This window comes from Salmo salar, chromosome ssa29 (assembly GCF_905237065.1).
Source record: "Salmo salar chromosome ssa29, Ssal_v3.1, whole genome shotgun sequence".
NCBI classification, from domain to species: Eukaryota; Metazoa; Chordata; class Actinopteri; order Salmoniformes; family Salmonidae; genus Salmo; species Salmo salar.
The window spans coordinates 22,930,239-22,956,214 of record NC_059470.1 but is presented as its reverse complement, the minus strand read 5'-3'; the positions used below and the strand labels follow the sequence as shown (position 1 = coordinate 22,956,214).

General features: G+C 43.1%; 1 protein-coding gene and 1 long non-coding RNA gene across 2 annotated transcripts in view; both read left to right on the top strand.

Annotated features, from left to right (window-relative positions):
• The window catches only part of LOC106590359 (heparan-sulfate 6-O-sulfotransferase 1-B), a 96,750-nt gene that overhangs the window by 30,764 nt on the left and 40,010 nt on the right, over positions 1 to 25,976 (top strand). The gene's annotated exons all lie outside the window — the stretch shown is intronic.
• On the top strand, positions 6,835 to 15,574 carry LOC123731561 (uncharacterized). The gene is made up of 2 exons (XR_006762741.1): positions 6,835 to 9,632; positions 9,781 to 15,574. It is a non-coding gene; the product is annotated as an uncharacterized lncRNA (long non-coding RNA).

Below are 25,976 nucleotides of genomic sequence, written 5' to 3'. Positions count from 1 at the left end.
TGCATATGAAGATTAAGATATTAAAACTGTCTGATAGGAAGTTGAGGGATTTGTCTGATTGATTGCCTCAGGGCAGACCAACATTAAAATAGAAGATTAAAAGACTCCTATAAAAAAAAAAAACGTTTAAGAATGTGATGGGACTTTTTTTTCTTCTCCCATGCACTCGACTAGTGGCTTCAGTCCACTCCTCTACCTCCTCTCCCTCTCACTGCGTTGTAATTATTAGCCCTATGGAGCCCTGTTGGAGGGAATTCTTTAAGCTGCCATCTTGGCGGCCTTCCAAACAGATGTTTTTGAGAACACAGAACAGAGACCGGCATAATCCTCTGTTAGTGCACTACTGAGCAGCTACCAGAGCTGGTTCCTTGAAAGAGATTCAAAGAAAGAGTACTTGCAGAGGGTGTTTGAGGTGCGTTTTTCATTCTGTGCCCTCCTTTGTACGCTCTTTTGTGTCACAACAAGGTAACACCTTTTAAATAGCCCCTTCAGAGGTCAATGTTTCAAGTTGGATTCAAAGCAACCCACGGAGTGTTGTGTTGGGCGAACTTGAGTGTTAGGGTGGGGAGAAAGCTGGAAGGGGTGGGAGGGGCCGCATTCATTTCCCCAAAAAGCTTAGAAGGGTCAGTGTGAGTCGCGGGGTGCCAGTCTTAGTTGGACGGCATGTGAACAGGCCCAGGCGTCTGACAACCGTGCTAATTGAATTGTGGGAAAATGCAAATGCCAAACCGAGGGACGTATTGGGTTCGCTCTTAAACCGTGATGCACTGCCTTCCCATTGATTCATTCATTATTTTTCTCTCTTCAACTGACCACAGACAACAGCAGCTGCACGCAAACTTGCTAGGCAGGTGGCGTCGTGGAGAAGTCGATTTCAGGCGTTTCACTCTCCCCTGCAGCTATGTCTTGAATACACAGCTATGGGGCTTGACGATTCAGTTCTGGTCTTTGAATTCATTATATACTGTTTACCGAAGGGCATTTTTATACTTGAATTCCTGTGGCCAATGTTAGCCCTGTAATTGGCTGGAATTGTAATGGAGTTGAACCCAACCCCTCTGTATTGCAATAGGAGCTTCAATTTGTAAAACTGGGAAATTGACAAATTTGTGACTGCTGTTAACCACTTCATTCTAGCCTTATGCATTGCTTACCCATACTCCCTTACATGCTTTTGTACGCAATGTAGGCCTACTGCATAATGCTATTTATTGTGGCATGGTTCTGCAAAATGTATTCTCTGTGGAAGTGTGACAGCAATAACTAGTGGATGATATTTGCAGGTCACACAACATAACCCCACGGTAATGGGAACCCTTGAGAACCTGAGGGGAAGAGGGATACATCTTAGGCCTTCCCCCACCCCATCCCGCTCTCCCTTTCTCTCTTCCTCTGAGCTCTGTTTCTCTTGCTGTCTCGTATTCTCGCTCCCTCTCCATCTCAGCAGGTTATGAATTCAACTTTGGAAGAGACAAGAACCCCGTCTCAACACTGTTTCCGGTTTACAGCGGGAGTTGAGAGGACAGGCGTGAGGCGGAAGCCCAGTCAGATTGCCGTTGCTCTCACACAAACACTGAGTGAACAGAAATTTCAGCAGATCGAGTAAGAACAGTGCACAGGAAGTTCATAGGGAGGTATAGAACCCAGACAATACACCCCCCACCCCATGTCTCTCTCTTGGAACCTTCCGCTCTCAGAGCATGCACAGTGCATGGCCTGAATGGAATGCCCCGGGGGCGGGGGTGTGAAATGTGTCTCCCATGGAAGGGAAAAAAATGCCTTATTCCCCCAGAGTCTTGTCTGCATTTGTAATTAACAGAGGGGCGGGGTAAAACGTTTGCAGGGCATGTTTTTCTTGAAATTATTTATTTATCATGCTGCAAACCCGCACAGGGTGTGGACATGCACCAGACAAAGTCATGTGCCAGTAGTTGAATGCGGGCAGAGAAAGAAAATGGGATATCTATTTCACTACCCCCGCTCTTATCTGCGGGATGCATCTCTACTGCAGTGTGAATTTCAGCACATCTTTTAAGCTTTTGTTCCCACCTCAAATGTTTTATGTCAGAGGAAGACTGCAGTGCTGAACACTCATTTTTCATCTCAAGGACAAAGGCGTTTTACAGTCTCAGGGCCAGAACCTGGCCATGGCAAGAGCCTGTCATTACAGACTACAGCGACATGAGCTAAAATCCACATTTGAGGTACAGTACACATGCACATTCAGTCTTTGTAATGTATGCGGAAGTATACCTTCATGACTATAGATATCGTAGTTAAACGTTTTCCTCCTTGAGTCAGGATTTGCGCCATTGGTTTCAACTTGTTGAAATGGCAGTTAAACCCTGATAATGTGGTTCCCAAAATGGTTGGGGTTGAGGCCATTACCCACCCAAAGCTGTGCAAGTGATCACGGCACCACACAATAAACAAAGCAAAAGCCTCCAGGGAGCCATGTTCAAGTCCATATATACAGTAGAACCTGGGAAGAATTAGCCATGTTCCACCGGTCGTTCCTCCTGATCTGCCATTTGTGAAACACCGCCATTCTGCAGGCCTGCATACCCAAACTGCATACAGATTCCTACGGGTCTCTCTCCATCCCCAACATGCAGTATGTCTCTCCAATTCAGCATCCCCCCCAACACCACACCATCCCCTGCTTACTCTTTCGCTCTTGCCCCCTCTCTCTCCATGTGGATTTGGTATGTTCCAGGCCGTGCACTTCAAAGGGCCACCAGGCTCATCCCTCATTCAGCCAGAGACACGGAAAAGGAGCGCGGGAAGGAAACAGGATATGGACAGGATAAAGAGAGAGGGGGGAATCCCTCTCTTCGTGATTTACTGGACCTCAAGTTATTCTGAGGTCACCGTATGGACCGTAGTAGTGGGTAGTGCAGACCGCTCTCCTCCTACCACCACACGTGTCGGCCGGCTTCACAACTTCTTGCTTTTGTCCCATTTCATCCACCTCTTTCTCTCTCTCTCTCTCTCTCTCTCTCAACCTCTGTTTTCCTTCATCTCCTTTGGTTGTCTGTCATTTTTTTTCTCTCCACATTCCTTCGTATCCTCTCCGTTTTGTGAACTTAAAAGCTCAGTTCAAATATGTATGGCGCTCGTGTAGCTGTGTAGCATATCCCCCTCGGTGCAAAACCTTTTTCTTTAAAACCCCCACCCCCCCACACAATGTCATGAAGCTCTCTTAGCAGTTTAACACTAGCTTCTGTGTTCGTTACAATATTGACCAAACGCATTTGCATGTGTTTGCATGTGTCAGTGTATGAATGTCTGTGTGTGCTTGGGGTACACAGACACACATTGACATTATAGACTGTGGTCAAGGACCCCTGCCACCCCCATGGCCATTAAATACAGGAAACGACCACTGGTTCATTGTGGCAGCAATCACTCTCTGTACCAGCTCCCCTTCCCAAATGGGCACGTTATTAGAAAGCGCTAATTACATGTTTGGTAGCTGAGGGTAGTTGCCGCACAGAGGGGATGGACGCTTCCGCTTATCAAAAAGGTCGCAGCTGTACCTCATTATCATTTACTGGGGTCACAGTACCCAGGTAGCCTTTCAATGACAGCTGTTAACCCTGCGCCAACGGGTGGTTAATGTAAGACCCTGGACACTACCACAAAAAGGCCAGAATCTTCAACGTGCTGCCATGTGTCCATTTAAAAACAAACAGCAGCTCAAGCCTTTAAAACGAATTAGGGGGTGAGAGGTCAATTTAAAGCTTTTAACATAGGCATGAAATTTATGGGACCTTTTAACGAGCACCGGTTTCCTTGAAAAGGTTTAAATGGATAAAACTGCCCATCTCTGTCTGAATACACCTGAGGTTGGCTTCTGAAATAGAAAAAGAGGACTATGGTGTCCATATTCTGTCCTAATATGGACAACGTATTATGACCTAATATGGACAATGTAGAAGGAGAAGGAGGACCTGCTATATCTTGACTGTAGTGTTTACGCTCAGACGTGTTGGATTGTTGACTCAGGAGTTTCTCTTCCAAACGTTTTCCTTGATACTATGAGACATTTTAATCTCCTATGCACAGGTTGTGTAGTCTTCATCAAATGGATAGCTGCCTGGAGTCTTATTAGAAGACAAATGCCATGTTGATAACAGTATGGCTACTTACAAGCTCATGCATCAGTAGAGATTGCGCCTTACCCTGACTACTACCGTATTCATGCTTATGTATTTCCTAGAAATACTAACGGCTCATTCTGCTGTGCTATTTCCAACACAAAGCCTTGGGGGACAGTGTATTGATTGCTAATGGTCTGCTCTACTGTGTATAGACACATCTGGGGTATTGAAGGTTTAGACCACTGTATAGCCTACATGAGGCCTGGCCAGGGCTCCTGTGGGCAGGAATACATAAAAAATATATATATATTAAGTGGAACACGAGGGCTATTAGAAATCAATCTTACGTTTGTTGATTTTTATTTTTTTTTTCTCCGGATGGTGTCAGATTGTTATTTTTTTGGGGGCACTTAATGATATACTGTGTGTTCTTGTTTGGTCAATGATTATTGTCCGTGGTCTACGAGGTGAGACCACACTGTTTGAAAAGGGAGTAGGGTCACTGTTTGGGGTAATCAGTAACTACTATGAAGAGTGTTTAAGCCTTTCATTGGTTAATGATAGCCTCCCATCTGAAATCAATTTTGGATTGTGTTAAGTCCCTTTTTTTTGTTTGAGTTTTTATTGTAATAAAAAGCATGAGCTGCCGCACACCCAGAGAAAAATATTTAGTGTAGAGGTGCTGACTAACGGTGAATAAACTGTAAGCCATAAAAACAAATAGTCGCACACTATATAAATGTATAAACTCCCAGTAATTTATTGGGTAAACCACCAACGTTTCGACATCACTCTGCCTTCTTTTGGGTTTTTATTGTAAAAATTGTTCTGGCTCAATTGAATATTGTGTTTTCATAATCATACATTTTCAGAGAAGACCGAGTTTATGATTTAAATATATTTTTTAAGTGTAGTCAATGGGAACAATTGACATAAAACATAACTTTCAGCTGCACTTAACCTTTATCATCCCTAAAGTAACATGGCACTTGGAAAAATTCAAGTAGAACATTTGGGAAAGAATGAGGCCCAGTGATTGAATTCACTGATCTAATTTGACCCTGTGTAAAAAAGCAATATAATTACAACTCGGAGAAACTGCTTGGCTGGTCTGTGAGACACAACAGACCGACACTTGTTATTCTACGGCTCAGACTTTTCTATTTTCCTGGAAGATCACTCTCTCTAACATGCCAAAGCTGCTTCTCCATGCTAAGTAGTCCAATCTTCTGGTACCTTAGCATATACAGTGTATTCGGAAAGTGTTCAGACCTTTTCCTTTTTCCACATTTTGCTATGTTACAGCCTTTTTCTATAATGGTTTGAATATTTTCCCTCATCAATCTACACACAATACCCCATAATGACAAAGTGTAAACAGTTTTTTTTGTTGAAATTTTAGCTAATTTTGTTCAAACTAAAAAACAGAACTTATTTACATAAGTATTCAGACCCTTTGCTATGAGACTTGAAATTGAGCTCGGGTGCATCCTGTTTCCATTGATCATTCTTGATGTTTCTACAACTTGGAGTCCACCGGTGGTAAATTCCTTTTGTTTGACATGATTTGGAAAGGCCCACACCTGTTTATATGAGGTCCCCCAGTTGATATTGCATGTCAGAGCAGAAACCATGATGCATGATGTTGAAGGAATTGTCCTTAGAGCGCCGAGACAGTATTGTGTCAAGGCACAGATCTGGGGAAGGGTACCAAACATTTCTGCAGCATTAATTGTCCCGAAGAACACAGTGGCCTCCATCATTCTTAAATGGAAGAAGTTTGGAACCACCAAGACTCTTCCTAGAGCTGGCTGCCTGGCCAAACTGAGCAATTAGGGGAGAAGGGACTTGGTCAGGGAGGTGACTGAGAACCCGATGGTCACTCTGACAGAGCTCCAGAGTTCCTCTGTGGAGAAGGGAGAACCTTCCAGAAGGACAACCATCTCTGCAGCAATCAGGCCTTTATGGTAGAGTGGCCAGACGGAAGCCCCTCCTCAGTAAAAAGCACATGACAACCTGCTTGGAATTTGCCAAAAGGCACCTAAAGGACTCTCAGACCATGAGAAACAAGATTCTCTGGTCTGATGGAACCAAGATTGAACTCTTTGGCCTGAATTCCAAGCATCACGTCTGGAGAGAACCTGGCACCATCCCTACGGGGAAGCATGGTGGTGGCAGCATCATAGTGGGGATGTGTTTCAGCGACAGGGACTGGGAGACTACTCATGATCAAGGGAAAGATGAACGGAGCAAAGTGAAGAGATCCTTGATGAAAACCTGCTCCAGAGCACTCAGAACATCAGACTGGAGTGAAGGTTCACCTTCCAACAGGACAACGACCCTAAGCACACAGCCAAGACAACGCAGGAGTGGCTTCAGGACAAGTCTCAATATCCTTATGTGGCCCAGCCAGAGCCCAGACTTGAACCCGATCTAACATTTCTGGAGAGACCTGAAAATAGCTGTGCAGTGACTCTCCCCATCCAACCTGACAGAGCTTGAGAGGATCTGCAGGGAATGGGAGAAACTCCTCCAACACAGGTGTGTTAAGCTTGTAGCGTCACACCCAATAAGACTCGAGGCTGTAATCGCTGCCAAAGGTGCTTCAACAAAGTACTGAGTAAAGGGTCTGAATACTTATGCAAACGTAATATTGAATTTTCTCATTTTAATACATTTGCAACAAAAAAATGTAAATCTGTTTTTGCTTTGTCATTATGGGGTATTGTATTCAGATTGATGAGGGGGAAAAACGATTTAATCCATTTTAGAATAACGCTGTAACGAAATGCGGAAAAAGTCATGGGGTCTGAATACTTTCCAAATGTACTGTATGTCGGGTGTATGGTTGACTTCTAGGCATCTGACGTATAGCAGACATTATCACTCACTGTCTGCGATGTACACTTCACCAAGTCTTACACACTGGCGTGCAGAGAATATCTGCCTCGTTGCCACTGTCTCGTCAATAGAGCTATTTTACACTGTGACTGTTTCCACAATAAGCTAAGAGGGGATTGTATGACGTTATGTCATAGGGAGGACAGCTGAACTCTTGCTCTGGTTTTTCTTAAAGTTTCGTAATCATACGCCTGGTGGTTGAGTCTTTGCCAAAAGGCAGAAAGTCTGCTCTGAAGTTTTTTCGGCCAGCATCTGTTTGAGGTTTGCGGCGCATGGGATAGCTATGGTAGAGAGCTCATGGAGTGATTAAATTAAAGCGTTTACTCACACAAGACACACTATGCCCTCCCTCTTTGTTTCAAAGAAGGCTGAAAACCTGGTTAGCGTAGCTACGTCGTTCAGGTTACCATTTAGTTAGGCTGTTATTTGTCTTGGATAAGCCTTGTTTTGGGTTCTGTACAGTGTGAACTTACTCACTGACTCATCAAGCCAGACCCTTTCTGTAGCCCCCCCCCCCCCCACACTATCCAGAAGGTCACAGTTCATTTAGCATGGTTGCCTGAGTGGTTGCCGCCAGACAACAGAAGGAGAAAGGTCAAAGGTCAGCATGGGGACACGTTTCTGAGGGGCGCTCCTTTATTGGTGTGATTAGATTACCGCTCAGGAGGGGGAGGCATCTCGTGTCAAACGCTGCCGTTATTCAAGACCTTGGTGGTGAGTTACTGTCCAGCCGGACAAGGCAAGGGGCCTAGCACGGTCCCAGCACGGTCCCAGGATGCCTGGGATTTATCGCTCTTTTCCTTCCTCTGATGTTTATCGTATATGACCACTCTCTTCGGATCTTGATAAAAACCAGTAGCCTTGTTGAATCAGTTCATAGTACTATGTCCATGTTATCACAAATCCAATCCGGATGGGACAATCTAACTAAAAGACAGTTATGGTAATCATCTTGATTGATGGTTGGTGTCTTGGCTCTTAGGGAGGGGGGTGTCATTGCATGAGCCTGACCCCCACTGGTCCCCATCACCCTGTTTTATACTCAGCCAAAGGGGTCAGAAAGGGGTCAAGTGCCCAGTCGTCATAAATGTCGCAAGACCTTGAGATCAAAGTACCCATCCACTGGTCCTCTACCTCGTAATAGTGGAGGAATCATAGTGGTTGTGGGGGTACCAAAGGGAGTGATGATGCAATCAACCATGAGCCCAAATAGAGTCCTGTCAGATAGCAGTGCCTAGCATCGTTAGGACAAGGTTTGGTGCATCCACTCCTGACAGTTAATGCCAACAACAGCTGTGGTACTGACAGTGTTTTATATTACTATAATGATGATGGTGATTATGATTGTGGCTCATTTGTTAGATCAAATGACGGGGTGGATATCCCACTCAGTGGGTATCTCTTTGTAAATCCACACCCAGAGTTCAGGAGGGCTTCTGTGGATTGTCAGTCCCTGGTGGTTAAGATTATCCCTCGGCGAGATCCCCGTTGCACATTGTAAACACTACTAATTTGTCCCCCACAGCATATTGTGTGGCATTTAGGGGCCCTATAAAGCGATGATATACTGTACTGCACACAGACTGCTCCAATGGGGGTTCACTAGCACACATAAAGGTAAAGATTGAGGCTAAAATAGGCTATCTATCCTTCAACTTCTCCAACATCCAGCATCATTCCCCCCTCTCTTGCTACCTGGTCTGGAATTAGTCAACAGGAATCGGATGGATTATGAATGAAATATTTTTTTAAATGCAGTTCAAGCTGCCATTAGCACAAAAAAAGCTGCCCTGAGCTTATTTCTCAAATAAGCTATTTCACTGATCCCTTTCTCCCCTCTTCCCCCAACACAGTGTCAGTTCCCCTCTGTCCAATTACAACATGCAGTAGTACAGCTTGATTTGCAGCCTCTTTCAACACTAACCAAAACATGACGTCATTTGTGAACACTTCCTGCCAGGAAGGTAGAAAATAATAAAAACGTGCATTTGGCAGGAAAATATGTGATCCGTTTCTCTACAACGGCAGCTTTCCCTTCCTCATGTTGCTCTCCTTCTGGTCAGAACAGCAGCTCTTACCGGCAGCTGACAAAGGGCAGCTGACAAAGGTCTCTCTCGCACTCGGGAGAACAGGAGAATACCACTCCGCTTGCCCTGTGTTACAGCGAGCCATGCATATTGCATAGACTCCTTTCTCTCAGAATCCCTTAGAATTGTACAGAGGGAATACAGATGAACATGGGAATGAGATGTATTGTACACATCCTAAGAATAGAATCGCTTAATGTGGTCTGGCACTTACTAAATCTTTAATGCGCCATTGTTTCACGCTCTAAAATGAAGTTTCATACGCGCATGTGCACACACACACACACACACACACACACACACACACACACACACACACACACACACACACCGAAGTTCCTTTTTTAAATGCGTTCTGTAGTTAATCCGTTGGCGCAACCCTGACTTCAAAATACATGTTTTGATGAAGCGTAAACATCTTTTGGTGACTGTATTCATATTCTCTGACACTAACCCTTTTTTTTCTGACTTTCTCTCCTATTTGGTTTGCTCGCTGGCTGCTTCCTGCCTTGTGGTGTAACACCTACTACCTCGGGTCAAGGTAAGAGAGAACAAGTCTTTTTTTCTAATACTTCCACATCACTGTCTCTTGTCCTTCGTCCCTCATTTCATTAAACAGCAGTTCGGTGTGGATGTGTCAATTTGATTGAAACAGTGTTTGAAACATTTTCTCATGTGGATGCCAATAGGAATGCCCCACGGGAAACAGTGTCCCATTCCACTTCGGTGGCACTGCCTTTTGACCATATGGGCCCCAAATAAGGCGAACATGTGACAGCAAGCACCACCGAGGCCTTGAATGAACTGGTGCTCTTTGATGTGGAGAAGGGGACACTGGAAGAAGACAAATTACTTGTGTGGAGGGAAGGAGGCACAATCAGAAAGAAACCAGGGCTGACAACAGGAGAAGAAAGTGTAGGCTGAGGAAATGGTGAAGTGGACAGGGAATAAGCACAAAGATGTAGAAGCAGGATGACAACGGCATTGCTCAATTTTACTTTTCAATTTCAATTTGTTTTCGTGACAAAGATGAAAGCATATTGGCAAAGCCAAGCTATTCTTCATATCTTCCGGTCAGTGTCCTCTTTTATACTTATCCTAGCATCTCTCTGAGGTTTTTGAGTTGCCTTCATGGCCAGGTATTTCTAAATAGATATTCTATATTTCAGGATAACATCCTTTTTTTAAAACTCTTGGTTAAAAAATACAAGCTAAATAAGGTTGAAACTATTTATCGAAGTTGTGCCTCAAGGAATGGATCTGAAAACACTGCCACGTTGTCTTATCAGGGAAAACACATTTAAAGGTTAATCACCCATCAGTGTGTCTTCTCTCATAAAAAGTTACCTCACTGTTAAATGTATCAAAGCAGTTGAAAGGGATGAAATGTCAAGAAGTGGATGGGACAGTAATTTTTTTAATTTGAGACTGAAGTGTCGCTTTCATGTGTTTAATAGATCTTTGGTGTGCTGATAAGAAATACACTACATGACCAAAAGTATGTGGACACCTGCTCGTCATCTCTCAAACATCTCATTCCAAAATCATGGGCATTAATATGGAGTTGGTCCCCCTTTGTTGCTATAACAGTCTAGAACACTCTTCAGTAAGGCCATTCTACTGCCATTGTTTGTCTATGGAGATTGCATGGTTGTGTGCTCGATTTTATACACCTGTCAGCAACGGGTGTGGCTGCTATAGCCGAATCCACTAATTTGAAGGGGTGTCCACATACTTTTATTTATATGTATATATTAGTGTTTCCTCTTGGTCCGTACCTCAGTGGTGTCAAGCTGTAGTTGGCCTATACCATGTTTCTTTTTAGACATGCTTATTTTTGCCAGTGAGAGATTCATGCCACTGACCCTATGGCTGTTCTAGCATTGGGAACATGGTATTATGGACAACCATTGCTGCTCCCAGATATCATAAGGAATAGATGTCGTGACCACTGTGGTAACATTCTGTATGGTAAATTCACCTTTCTCCAATCTCTCGGGACTGCTGATGCCTTTTTAAGCTGTTTTACATGTCATAAGGAGCATGTATCTATTGGAAAACCACCCTTATCCATATGTGAGATTAGGCCTATACTCTTGTCATGAGCCAACGGGTAATAACCCTTTGAACGAATTGTTCAATATAGAGGAAATGTGAGGGGGAAAGGAAAAACCAAATTTGATAATATTAAGGGGTTTATGTGTGAGTATTGTGTGTTTTGTGTTGTCTCTCCTTTGTGTTTTGTTTTTACTTCTGAGTTTTCCTTTAGCTCCAGCTTTGACTCAAGGGTTTTGTTTACAGAGACATGTTGAAAGGTCGTGCCCTTTCGGTGACCCCCGGAGGAAGTTTGCGACCCTCTGGCATTTGTGTTGTGACGCGTCACTGAGGCCAGAACCTAGCTGGCTCTGAGCGTTTGTGTTTCGCCTGAACATTTACGTGTGAATTCTCTCAGCAGTGACCTTCCCACAGACTCTTGAATGCGTTGTGATTAGGAGGATGGGTCCTGACAGTGGAAATCAACACCAGCTATCGCCATACAAGCAGAATTATGGTGGTACGTTTTGCAAGCCAGTTTTTTGCAGTGTCAGGTAGAGCTTGGCTATATGGACAAAAATCCATATTGCAATGAATTGATGCGACAATGATAAATGGTAGGTTAAGTTTAACATTAATGTGCACCACATGTTTTTATGTATTATCTTTTATACTACTACTACTACTACTAGTGTGATGGTTGTAGCTATTAATTGTCCCATTAACAATCACCTATATTAGCAAACTTATTTCATTTCTCTAGTATAGGCTATTTATCGTAATGAAGGATATCAGCGAAATTCCTGCTGTTAGTGATCGGTATGGTCGTGTCGATCATGTTCGGTTTATCGTCCCAGCTTTATTGTCGAGTGACACATCTCTAAGCTCACTGCTCAGCCCATGAAAGGTGGGTGATCAGACCTGGGTGTTATAGATGCTTAACTTCATACAAAGGTGTATGTATTGCATGGAAAATCCATTGCCCCTCTCTCCTTTATGTAAATTGAGATAAAGAGAGAACATTTTGCCACCGTTTTAATGACCATCATGCATCACTTTAACTCCACAGGATGAGTCACAGTGTGTAGGAGTGTTGATGAGAGGTAAGAGAAGCTACTGATCCTGTTTCCAACTTGACACCCTGCCCTTTAAAACAGAGATGGGTCTACATTTAAACAAAGATATCTTGAGATGAGTAGAAAAGCCAACTTTCAGTATAAGGTCTGGCATGTATTAAGCACTTATTCTTTAGACATGCTTAGTCAGTCGACACATCCCCAAACCTTAGAATAGACCCCCTGCCCCACAATCCCACCCACTCCTTAGTTCATCCCACCGTTCCCCATGGTCCCATCACTCCCTTGTGGGCATGTCTTGAGACATAATGTGGAGAGCAGAGCAAGAACTCTTTGAGTAAGAGCTGTCTGTGCATAATACATGTCCCCAGCACCTCCAGAATGGATGAAATATTCAGCGGTTTCAGGGGATGAAAAAATGATGAGCCGAGTTGGAAGGAATCCCACTAATTTCAAACTAGTCAGCTCCTTCTCCCACTTTGTAGCCTAGATAAGAGAGAATGCCCTATAACCGGGAATGGAGGCCAGCAACATTTCTGTTGTTTACAACCAGTTTGAAAAGATTACTTCCTGACCCCCTTTTCTCTCGATGGACTGGAGAACACCTGGATGGAACTGATTTGTAATTTCTTTTTCATTCCATTTTGTTTGGTCTGTTGTCCTGAAATTGACTTCTTTGTTCCCGGTTCAAACCAGCTGTGATATTGTTGTGCGCTTCCCCAGCGTAGCAGACAGACACCAGCTAGGATCACACTGATTTGTGTTCTACTTTTTACCTTGTACTGTGAGCCGTTATCAACTAAACCCACTGCGTAAGCTCCCGCGTTATAGTCTGCCAAAATCAACAACATGAATAATGATAAAAGAAGCCGCGCCATCTTGCAGGACAATGCTCCGTCTCTACAGTCTTATGAAAGTGAAACTTGTCTGAATCAGACTCTCTCTTATGTGTGCGTGGGGGTTGGCAAGAAGGCTATGACGAGAGGGAATGTGAATACATTTCACAGATATCGGCATGCCCCATAATCTAATAACCCCTCCTTGCAGGTGCAAGCGTTAGGCACAGTTCCCAGCCTGCACCTGCCTAAGCCAACCCTGAATAAGCATGTTTTTTTACAAGTATTTTGTGGTTTTTGTGGGCAGTTGCGTCTCTTGGACCAAGATCCACCTGCATCCAACGGGGATCCATTCCATGGTGCTTTGATTCCTTCATCAGTGATTCACGGCAGAATTATTATGCACCAATTATGTTTAAGCAAAATTATTCAAGGTGCATATGGCCTTGACGGTAAACCTTGTCTATTAGTGTAGTGGCCAAGTCAGGCAGAAGGCGCTGAGGAATGATAGCGAGATGGAGATTGAGAGGCTGAGGCTACCGAGGAGGGTGGTTATGCTTGTAAAGGCCCTTATTAGCTAGTGGGATTTAGCTTATGTCTCTTCGCAAGTTAAAGGAGAACAGGAGAAGGGGTCATCGGGGAGCGGCTATTAGAGCTCGGTTCAGGCCCTCTTCGTCTCAGAGGTTAATCTCAGCGGAGCGGTGCGCTTCTCTGCCCTGTATTTACAATAATGGAGATTAGCTCTTCGCTACGGTTCCGCCGGGTCTCGGCTAATATCTTTCTGCATGCACTCATTTGTTTATTCCTTCGCACTTTGAGACCTCTCCAATATAAAAGGTGAAGCAGGAGCGCTTGAGACGTCAGCTGTTTTTTTTGGGGGCTTCACTGAAGGAGCGTAGCAGAAGGATAGTGCTAGAAAAGGCTATGGCCTTGAACATGCCTTACATGAAAACGGTACATGAATAGGTGAATATATTACCACAGAACTAAAGGCTGACTAACAGATGGAGCCAATACAGACACGAGACATTTTACATTAACATTTTAGTCATTTAGCAGACGCTCTTATCCAGAGCGACTTACAGTAGTGAATGCATAAATCTTTTTCTCCTTACTGGTCCCCCGTGGGAATCGAACCCACAACCCTGGTGTTGCAAACACCATGCTCTACCAACTAAGCCACACGGGACGGGTAAACACTTGTTCTTTCGCAGACAAAGGTGGACACAGGGAGAAATCTAAATGATGGCCATCGTGGCTAAATTGAACAGGAAAATTGATGAGAAAGACACACAAGTACCAGGTTTAGGGAAATCCAAACAAAGCATAGGTTACAAACGCGGGTGTCATGTCCAGGACAAAAGATACATGGCAGGCTGGATGTCTCCTAATGATTATGGAGGTATAATTTGATTTGACGTTCGCTCAACCTGTCCTTTTCACTCTCTCTCTCTGTCCTTCTTTTTTTAAATGGTCGGTTACGGATGCCAGACATAACTCCCGATCTTAAAGGGGCAACAGTAGGCTACTACTATCTACAAAAATGTGATCTTCAAATGTAGTTTATTTGATTAACTGGTTTAGACCTAGAAATGTATGGGCTTAATATGTGCCGGGGAGAGATGAAAACAGACCCAAAGACATTAGTGTTGTCACCATACCAGAACTTTGACTTCGGTACCAGGTTTAGTGTCCCGATACTCGATACTATCCCAATACTCGATTCCAAAATGATACCATAACAAAAAAAGAAGGCATATTAACCAAAGTCACAGAATGGCACTTGATCCACAGATAAATTCAGCTACTGCTCAGTTCAGTCGTTGGGCATCTTTTGAGTTCAATGTCATTACATTTGAATATTTTAATTGAATATTTTTTTAGAGACAGCCATGTATGCATTGGCAAGTCAGTTAAGAACAAATTCTTGTTTTACAATGACGGCCTACACCGGCCAAACCCTCCCTTAACCCGGACGACGCTGGGCCAATTGTGCGCCTCCCTATGGAACTCCAGATTACGACCGGTTGTGATACAGCCCGGGATCGAACCAGGGTCTGCGTCCAATTATACAAATACAATCAATTTGACTTTGTTTTTACCAATCTAAATACAAAACAACAAAATGGTAATAATTTATTTGAAAGGTAAATCTATATTGATAAGCTGGGTAAATCAAGATGTAGCTAGCCTAGGTCTAATCACAATTCAGGTGAACGCATATTATTCACTAAGAGTGTGTGCATGCATTGCGTTATTGAGCTTGTTTTAGCTGATTTCATGGCGCTACAGATTAAACAATCCCTTCCATTTAGGACTTATTTTATTGACAACTGCTAGGATAACATTTTATTGTACTGATCAACAGCATTTTCTTTGGAAGAAGCAATCTCTTCTTTTATAAAAGTGTGTTCTCTCTTTAAGAAAGCAAATGATGTAGTTTTCAAGGCAGAATGTGGCTATGGAATCTAGTGAAACCAGACAGGAGACAAAAAAATGAGGGAGACAAAGTGAATTAATAAAGTTTTTGGTGACAATCAGCTTTGAAATCAACATTTTGTGTTATGGTTTGCATTTAACCACAAAGTACCAGGGTAGTGAATTCCACTGTAAGCTAGCAAGGAAACTTGGCCTACAATTAAAGCTGGAAGCTACACATATCATCTTGCATTGTGAAGTGTTCTAGCCTGTAAGGACATTGTTTTGCTAACAGTAATGAACAGTTTCAACATTTCTACATGCCATGTTGCATTATTCAAGTGTGTTAACTGCTGTGCAGCATGAGTGGGGAGCTAACATGGGTCCTCACATCTTCAAAAAGTTCTACAGCTGCACCATCGAGAGTATCATGAATGGTTCCATCACCGCTTGGTATGGCAACGGCTCGGCATCCACACTATAAGGGGGCTGCGCTGATACAGACTTGATCCTCAATCACATGACTCATTTGACAGAAGTACCGAACGTAACAAACATTTTATTTTATTTTAGTCAGAAGTACAGGAGTTTTGGTATACCACACAACACCAGAAGACACTGCATCCATTGAGGGACGACGTTGTGCAACCCTGACCAAAGATTAGAATAAAAGACTGAACGACTGATATTGAACTTTAGGACTCGGGACTCAATTTTCGCAGAACATTCTCAATTCTATGCATTTGGAATCAGAATGAAGAATAATCTTGTTAATGCGGTGTCCGAATGCATTTTAAATGTGCCTTTAGAGGCCATGCAATTCAATACTCGTCTTTAAAGCAAAAGCAATTTTTAGGTCAAAATAATTCATATTAACAAAGGAAATAGAGGGACTAACAGTACAGATGGCAATAAAAACTGTACCATAGAGGCACAGAATACGTTAGAAGAAAAACAAAAATAAATGGAGGAACTTATTCAAGAAAGATCAAGTGTAATATATTGTAAAATACATTTTAAAAGGTATTCAGACCCTTTACTCAGTACTTTGTTGAAGCACCTTAGGCAGCGATTACAGCCTCAAATCTTCTTGGGTATCACGCTACAAGCTTGGCACACTTGTATTTGGGGAGTTTCTCCCATTCTTCTCTGCAGATCCTCTCAAGCTCTGTCAGGTTGGTTGGGGAGCGTCGTATCACAGCTATTTTCAGGTCTCCAGAGATGTTCGATCGGGTTCAAGTCTGGGCTCTGGCTGGGCCACTGTAGGCCATTGAGACTTGTCCGGAAACCACTCATGCGTTGTCTTGGCTGTTGGAAAATCATTGCAGGTGAAGCTGGTTGAGAAAATACCAAGAGTGTGCAAAGCTGACATTAAGGCAAAAGGTGGCAACTTCGAAGAATCTCAAATATAAAATATATTTTGATTTGTTTAACACTTTTTTTGCTTAATACATGATTCCATATGTGTGATTTCATAGTTTGTCTTCACTATTATTCTACAAGGTAGAAAATAGTACAAATAAAGAAAAACCCTGGAATGAATAGGTGTCTCCAAACTTTTGACTGGTACTATATATTTACAAAGAAAGATAAATGGGGGATTGGAAATGATGCGGACAAGTACATTGATGGAAGCCACAATCTATCTGCACTACTAAAGCTGATCTACCCTCTTAAAAAAAATAAAAATAATAATCACTATGCATCAACTTGAGGCCAATTAGCATGCACTGAATGTGATATGTGAGGTACAGTGTTGGGCGGTATCCAGATTTTCATACAGGGTTATACAGTATTACCAGAAGTGCACACAAGGGGCGCTATTTCTAAATCAAAATATACATTCGGTATTATTTTATACAAGCAAATGGATATAATTTATTTGACATCTTAGATTTCTTATAGTTATAAGCAGTGGCGTAGAACGCAACCCCTGCGATGTGGGTGTGCCCCCAATGGTATTGAAAATCATACTGTAGGTATTAGAGGTCGACCGATTAATCGGAATGGCCGATTTCATAACAATCGGTTATCGGCATTTTTGGACACCAATTATATTGCACTCCACGAGGAGACTGCGTGGCAGGCTGACTACCTGTATTGTGAGTGCAGCAAGGAGCCAAGGTAAGGTGCTAGCTAGCATATTTTTTCAGAACAAATTCTTATTTTCAATGACGGGCTAGGAACAGTGGGTTAACTGCCTTGTTCAAAACGACAGATTTGTACCATGTCAGCTCGGGGATTCGAACTTGCAACCTTTCGGTTACTAGTCCAACGCTCTAACCACTAGGCTACGCTGCCGTCCCATTAAACTTATCTTATAAAAAACAATCAATCTTAATATAATCACTAGTTAACTACACATGGTTGATGATATTACTAGTTTATCTAACAAGCGCATTCGCGAAAAAAGCACTGTCGTTGCACCAATGTGTACCTAACCATAAACATCAACGCCTTTCTTAGAATCAATACACAAGTATATATTTTAAAACCTCCATATTTAGTTAATATTGCCTGCATGTATTTCTTTTAACTAGGGAAACTGTGTCACTTCTCTTGCGTTCTGTGCAACAGAGTCAGGGTATATGCAGCAGTTTGGGCCGCCTGGCTCATTTCGAACTGTGTGAAGACCATTTCTTCCTAACAAAGACAGCCAACTTCGCCAAATGGGGGATGATTTAACAAAAGCGCATTTGCGATAAAAGCACAATCGTTGCACGAATGTACCTAACCATAAACATCAATGCCTTTCTTACAATCAATACACAGAAGTATATTTTTTAAACCTGCATATTTAGTTAAAAGAAATTCATGTTAGCAGGCAATATTAACTAGGCAAATTGTGTCACTTCTCTTGCGTTTATTGCACGCAGAGTCAGGGTATATGCAACAGTTTGGGCCGCCTGTTTTTTTGCAAACTAATTTGCCCGATTTATACATAATTATGACATAACATTGAAGGTTGTGCAATGTAACAGGAATATTTAGACTTATGGATGCCACCCGTTAGATAAAATACGGAACGGTTCCGTATTTCACTGAAAGAATAAACTTTGTTTTTGAAATGATAGTTTACGGATTTGACCATATTAATGAAGTAAGGCTCGTATTTCTGTGTGTTAGTATGTTATAATTAAGTCTATGATTTGATAGCGCAGTCTGGCTGAGCGGTGTTAGGCAGCAGCAGGCTCGTAAGCATTCTTTCAAACAGGACTTTCCTGCGTTTGCCAGCAGCTCTTCGCAGTGCTTCAAGCATTGCGCTGTTTATGACTTCAAGCCTATCAACTCCCGAGATTAGGCTGGCAATACTAAAGTACCTATTAGAACATCCAATAGTCCAAGGTATTTGAAATACAAATGGTATAGAGAGAAATAGTACTATAATTCCTATAATAACTACAACCTAAAACTTCTTACCTGGGAATATTGAAGACTCATGTTAAAAGGAACCACCAGCTTTCATATGTTCTCATGTTCTGAGCAAGGAACTTAAACGTTAGCTTTTTTACATGGCACATATTGCACTTTTACTTTCTTCTCCAACACTTTGTTTTTGCATTATTTAAACCAAATTGAACATGTTTCATTATTTATTTGAGAGTAAATTGATTTTATTGATGTATTATATTAAGTTAAAATAAGTGTTCATTCAGTATTGTTGTAATTGTCATTATTACACATACGTATGTATGTAGGTAGGTAGGTAGGTAGGTAGGTAGGTAGGTAGGTAGGTAGGTATAGATATAGATAGATAGATCGTCCGATTAATCGGTATCGGCTTTTTTTGGTCCTCCAATAATCAGTATCGGTATCGGCGTTGAAAGATCATAATCGGTCGACCTCTAGTAGGTATTTCGAAATACCCCAGTATTTGGTATAAACGGTATATCGCCCAAGCCGATGACTCACAAAACTCAAAGGCGCAGTCTAAACTTAGACTCAGACTTGAATGCAGTTGTGTTCCTACACGGGTTTTAATTGTTCTGTTACAGTACAGACCTTTAAGTTATCAGTGCACAACACCTAGAGCTTATAGGTTTCTGATTCATCTCGCGCCAGCGGAATGGTCTCGTGGGAGGCCAATATTGATTCTGGAGAGAGTTTACTACCCGCCTATAAGTGTGTGTCTGCTGAAACAACGTTTGCTCACACAGCCCATTCTGTCTGAGTCTGAGCGGGCAGTTCAAAGCGAAGTCTCATAAGGGCCCTTGTTGTTTTTGCCAACGTTTCTTCCCCCCACTGTTTTGCTGCTATAAATAGAATTTGTGGAGATGAATGCCCTCAGGGTGTTCTTAGACAAAGCTCGGAAGAAGTTTTAGCCACTTCATAAACTCCCTGGTTTCTCCATGGCTGGTTGGTTGTTTTGCCTCAGTGATGTGACCACTTCTGCCATTATAGGCCTGTGATGCCTGGTTGGCAGATGCTGATACAGTAGGTTGTCTGTTTACATGGCAAAAGGCTCCGAGTGGCCACAGGTCAGATCTTGGGCCAGTGCCAACGATTTGGCACTGTTGCATTGTTGGCACTGGCAGATTAGACGTAGGTGCAATGTGATGTTGGGTTCCTTTTGATTAGGGTGGGTGTGTCTACAGAGTGAAAGCCTTTCAATCTAGGGGGCCCCTGAGCACTAATCTGTCATTTAATTAGCTGGGCTATCCGTCACTCTAATTGGGGGGCGGTCACAGCCTGTCAGGCCCTGGCATACCCGCTTTTACCCCGTCCCCCGTTCAGGAACGGCAAGGGCTGTCTAACCCCGGGGAATGTGGCACCTCGTTCTGTAAACGAGACAACAGGCTGCAGGCTTTGCTTTGAAGCTCCATGCCGCTCCTGCCGGAGTATAACCAACCCTGACTCTCCTCCATCCGACTCCCTGACCACAATGTGCGAGTAAGCACTTGTCAACGAGGGTGTCTAGCAACTCACCCAAGGCGTAAATTGTTCATAAATGTTTCAACCGCCTTAAGCCTCCTGAAATACAGTATAAGCCAAAAGTTTGGACACACCTACTCATTCCAGGGTTTTTCTTTTTTTTTACTATTTTCCACATTGTAGAATAATAGTGAAGACATCAAAACTATGAAATAACATGGAATCATGTAGTAAACAAGAAAGTGTTCAACAAATCAAAATATATGTTATATTTGAGATTATTCAAAGTAGCCACCCTTTACCTTGAAAGCTTTGCACACTTTTGGCATTCTCTCAACCAGCTTCATGAGGTAGTCACTTGGAATGCATTTCAATTAACAGGTATGTGTGGTTTAACGTTAATTTGTGGGATTTCTTTTCTTCTTAATGCGTTTGAGCCAATGACTTGGGTTGTGACAAGGTATACAGAAGATAGCCTAAGTCCATATTATGGCAAGAACAGCTAAAATAAGCAAAGAGAAACGACAGTCCATCATTACTTTAAGACATGAAGGTCAATCAATCCAGAACATTTCAAGAACTTAGAAAGTTTCTTCAAGTGCAGTTGCAAAAACCATCAAGTGCTGTGATGAAACTGGCTCTCATGAGGACCGCCACAGGAAAGGAAGACCCAGAGTAACCTCTGCTGCAGAGGATAAGTTCATTAGAGTTAACAGCCCCGCAAATAAATGCTTCAGAGTTCAAGTAACAGACACATCTCAACATCAACTCTTCAGAGGAGACCTTCATGGTTGAATTGCTGCATAGAAACCACTACTAAAGGACACCAATAAGAAGAAGAGACTTGCTTGGGCCAAGAAACACAAGCAATGGACATTAGACTGGTGAAAATCTGTACTTTGGTCTGATGAGGCCAAATTTGAGATTTTTGGTTCCAACCGCTGTGTCTTTGTGAGATGCAGAGTAGGTGAACCGATGATCTCCGCATGTGTGGTTCCCACCGTGAAGCATGATGGAGGGTGATGGTGTGGGGGTGCTTTGCTGGTGACACTGTCAGTGATTTATTTAGAATTCATTGCACACTTAACCGGCATGGCTAGCACAGCATTCTGCAGCGATACGCCCTCCCATCTTTTTTGCACTTAGTGGGACTATCATCTGGTTTTCAACAGGACAATGACCCAATAGACCTCCAGGCTGGGTAAGGCTATTTGACCAAGGAGAGTGATGGAGTGCTGCATCAGATGACCTGGCCTCCACAATCACCTGACCTCAACCCAATTGAGATGGTTTGGGATGAGTTTGAACGCAGAGTGAAGGAAAAGCAGCCAACAAGTGCTTAGCATATGTGGGAACTCCAAGACTGTTGGAAAAGCTTTCCAGGTGAATCTGGTTGAGAGAATGGCAAGAGTGTGCAAAGCTGTCATCAAGGTAAAGGGTGGCTACTTTGAAGAATATAACATATATTTAGATTTGTTTAACACTTTTTTGGTTACTACATGATTCCATATGTGTCATTTCATAGTTTTGATATCTTCACTGTTATATTATAGAAAATAGTAAAAATAAAGAAAAACCCTTGAATGAGTAGTTGTGTCCAAACTTTTGACTGGTACTGTATGTCCGAGCAGCCTCGGTTGCTTGAGTCCGAGCAACCGTATCACCCCCACACTCACCTCACCCCAGAAATACAGAGTGCTATTTGTATCAACTTACACAAACAATTGCCAGGCACAAACCCTCATGCAGCTATGCCCAATATCAATACGGGCCTCTTTCCTTCTCTAAAGGAGCATTCCTAATCAATGTATGCTTCTTTGGATATCTCCTATCTCTCTCCATTCCAGTTCATACAGGGACAGGAAAATAATGTACTCCTTTGGCATATTAATTATCGGCATGCGGAATTAAACCGGAATTGTCCCTGTCCCTGAGGGATGAGCTGTGCATGGGGAATAAAGAGACTTTATCTTCTGAGGGTATTCACTCTGAAGCGTGACAGTTAGGCCCACCCTTTTCTCACGTAATAACACACTGTAACCAACTATTGAATCATATCAGCACCTGTAGTGAAATACAGCCCCACTGGGGATTGTCTCTTTCTTTTTTTGCTAGGTGATTCTACTTGGGAGATGTATAAGAGAGGGGGAGGCGGCGGCTGGCGTTCATAGTAATGTAGCAGGGCTGTGACAGTCATGGAATTTGGGATGACAGTATTTTGGCCAGCCAAATGACCGCGGTCACCGTAATAACCGTTCAAAATAAAAATAAAGCGTTCTTTTTTTTAATGAAAATGTTCTCTCACCGGTCCTGACTACGTGCTGCCATATAAGTTGAACATGCGTCCCCATTCAAGTCAATGATAGCATAATGGTTGTACTGGCAGCCATTGCGAGTGTCTAGGTTATAGATGACAAAGATGACTCGACCAAATTCACATAGAAATATGAGTTATAGATCTGCCATTCTCACTGAAAGCAAGTCTAAAAAGTTGTAGATGTGTGCTATGTGTGCTATTTCTATGCTTCCCGTTTCTAAGTTTTGTTTTTGTGTATTTTACTGTAGGTTTTGTACACCAGCTTCAAACTGCTGAAAATACAATATTTTTGGTTATGGAGAAGATATTTTACAGCAGTTTAGATGGTACAATGATTCTCTATACTTGCCTGTTTTGTTACATAAACTGAAATGAGGTAAACTATCATTTTGGCAAACAGGAAATGGCAGTGCGATCTCTGCATAGTGCATCTTTAAGACAACAGGATTCTAATATCCCATAACTCTTTGCAACAATGGGACCAGCTATGCTAGTTCGCAATGGCGCTGGAAATAAGTCTGTCACTGTTGCCGCCTGTTATAGACCCCCCTCAGCTCCCAGCTGTGCCCTGGACACCATATGTGAATTGATTGCCCCCCATCTATCTTCAGAGTTCATTCTGTTAGGTGACCTAAACTGGGATATGCTTAACACCCCGGCCGTCCTACAATCTAAGCTAGATGCCCTCAATCTCACACAAATCATCAAGGAACCCACCAGGTACAACCCTAAATCTGTAAACATGGGCACCCTCATAGATATTATCCTGACCAACTTGCCCTCTAAATACACCACTGCTGTTTTCAATCAGGATCTCAGCGATCACTGCCTCGTTGCCTGCATCCGTTATGGGTCCGCGGTCAAACGACCACCCCTCATCACTGTCAAACGCTCCCTAAAACACTTCAGCGAGCAGGCCTTTCTAATCGACCTGGCCCAGGTATCCTGGAAGGATATTGACCTCACTGATATAGCCCTTGGTTCACTCCAGACCTGACTGCCCTCGACCAGCAAAAAAACATCCTGTGGCGTACTGCACTAGCATCGAATAGTCTGCGCGATATACAACTTTTCAGGGAAGTCAGGAACCAATACACACAGTCAGTTAGGAAAGCAAAGGCTAGCTTTTTCAAACAGAAATTTGCATCCTGTAGCTCTAACTCCAAAAAGTTCTGAGACACTAAAGTCCATGGAGTATAAGAGCACCTCCTCCCAGCTGCTCACTACACTGAGGCTAGGGAACACTCACCACTGATAAATCCAAGATAACCGAGGATTTCAATAAGCATTTCTCTACGGCTGGCCATGCTCTCCTCCTGGCTACCCCAATCCCGGCCAACATCCCGCCCCCGCAGCTACTTTCCCAAGCCTCCCCAGCTTCTCCTTCACCCAAATCCAGATAGCAGATGTTCTGAAAGAGCTGCAAAACCTGGACCTGTACAAATCAGCTGGGCTAGACAATCTGGACCCTCTCTTTCTCTAAAAGTATCCGCTGCCATTGTTGCAACCCCTGTTACTAGTCTGTTCAACCTATCTTTCGTATCGTCCGAGATTCCTAAAGATTAGAAAGCTGCCACGGTCATCCCCCTCTTCAAAGGGGGTGACACTCTAGACCCAAACTGTTACAGACCTATATCCATCCTGCCGTGCCTTTCTAAAGTCTTCGAAAGCCAAGTTAACAAACAGATCACTGACCATTTCGAATCCCACGTACCTTCTCTGCTGTGCAATCCGGTTTCCGAGCTGGTCACGGGTGCACCTCAGCCACGCTCAAGGTACTAAACGATATCATAACCACCATCGGTAAAAGACAGTACTGTGCAGGCGTCTTCATCGACCTGGCCAAGGCTTTCAACTCTGTCAATCACCGTATTCTTATCGGCAGACTCAACAGCCTTGGTTTCTCAAATGACTGCCTCGCCTGGTTCACCAACTACTTCTCAGATAGAGTTCAGTGTGTCAAATCGGAGGGCCTGTTGTCCGAACCTCTGGCAGTCTCTATGGGGTACCACAGGGTTCAATTCTCGGGCCGACTCTTTTCTCTGTATATATATCAATGATGTCGCTCTTGCTGCGGGTGATTCCTTGATCCACCTCTATGCAGACGACACCATTCTGTATACATTTGGCCCTTCTTTGGACACTGTGTTAACAAACGTCCAAACGAGTTTCAATGCCATACAACACTTCTTCCGTGGCCTCCAATTGCTCTTAAACGCTAGTAAAACTAAATGCGTGCTCTTCAACCGATCGCTGTCCGCCCGACTAGCATCACTACTCTCGATGGTTCTGACTTAGAATATGTGGACAACTACACATACCTAGGTGTCTGGCTAGACTATAAACTCTCCTTCCAGACTCATATTAAGCATCTCCAATCCAAAATTAAATCTAGAATCGGCTTCCTATTTCGCAACAAAGCCTCCTTCACTCACGCTGCCAAACAGACCCTCGTAAAACTGACTATCCTACTGAGCCTCGACTTCAGCGATGTCATTTACAAAATAGCCTCCAACACCAAAGCCCCATATACCACCCACCACTGCGACCTGTATGCTCTCGTCTGCTGGCCCTCGCTACATATTCGTCGCCGAACCCACTGGCTCCAGGTCACCTATAAGTCTTTGCTAGGTAAAGCTCCGCCTTATCTCAGCTCACTGGTTACGATAACAACACCCACCTGTAGCACGCACTCCAGCAGGTATATCTCACTGGTCATCCCCAAAGCCAACAGACCTTTAGCCACCTTTCCTTCCAGTTCTCTGCTGCCAATGACTGGAACGAATTTTAAAAATTGCTGAAGTTGGAGACTCATATCTCCTTCACTAACTTTAAGCATCAGCTATCTGAGCAATTTACCGATTGCTGCAGCTGTACACAGCCCATCTGTAAGTAGCCCATCCAACTACCTACCTCATCCCCATATTGTTTTTATTGACTTTTTTGCTCTTTTGCACACCAGTATTTCTACTTGCACATCATTATCTGCACATCTATCACTCCAGTGTTCATTTTCTAAATTGTAATTACTTCGCCACTATGGCCTATTTATTGCTTTACTTCCTTACTCTATTTGCACACACTGTATATAGATTTTTATATTGTGTTATTGACTGTACCTTTTTGTTTATCCCGTATGTGGCTCTGTGTTTTTTGTTGCACTGCTTTGCTTTATCTTGGCCAGGTCGCAGTTGTAAATGAGAACTTGTTCTCAACTGACCTACCTGGTTAAATAAAGGTGAAATAATTCAATAAAAGTTCTCCACGGTGCTGTTCCCAGATTTGTGACGATGTTGTCTTAACCTGTATATTTTCGACTTAGGCGAGTGTAT